We start from the raw sequence: 450 nt of genomic DNA on the forward strand, positions 1-450 counted from the left end.
CTTATCTTTTCAGAAGCCATGTTGATTTTTCAGCAAACCATTTTCTGCTCAGTTTCTAATAATGCTGGCATTCTACCAATTAGGCTGACATGTCTGTAAATTGTGAGATCTTCTTTGCTATATATATCAGCTTACCCTCAACGCTTGCGTTGGCTTTGCAGGCTGGCCAGTGTTTCCTTTCACCAGGACCCGGTGGGAGCCAGGGCTGCCAGGGCCTTCCCTGCTGGCAGGTGAGCTTCAGCAAGGAGCCAAGGATGAGCACCTGGGATGGGGAGGAGGTTGGGTCAGCTGTGCTGCTTCTGCTCCCTCCACGTCTGGCACGCTCTACTCTCCTGGCCTGGCTTTGGCTCCAGCATGTCCAGCACATGACAGTCAGCAGCGTGCAGGGGAAGGGAGCACGCCTCAGGAACAGCAGCCAGGTCCAAAGCAACACCCCTGGAGCCTGTAGGC

Source organism: Podarcis vaucheri, assembly GCF_965113315.1.
Source record: "Podarcis vaucheri genome assembly, chromosome: 6".
Lineage (NCBI taxonomy): Eukaryota > Metazoa > Chordata > Lepidosauria > Squamata > Lacertidae > Podarcis > Podarcis vaucheri.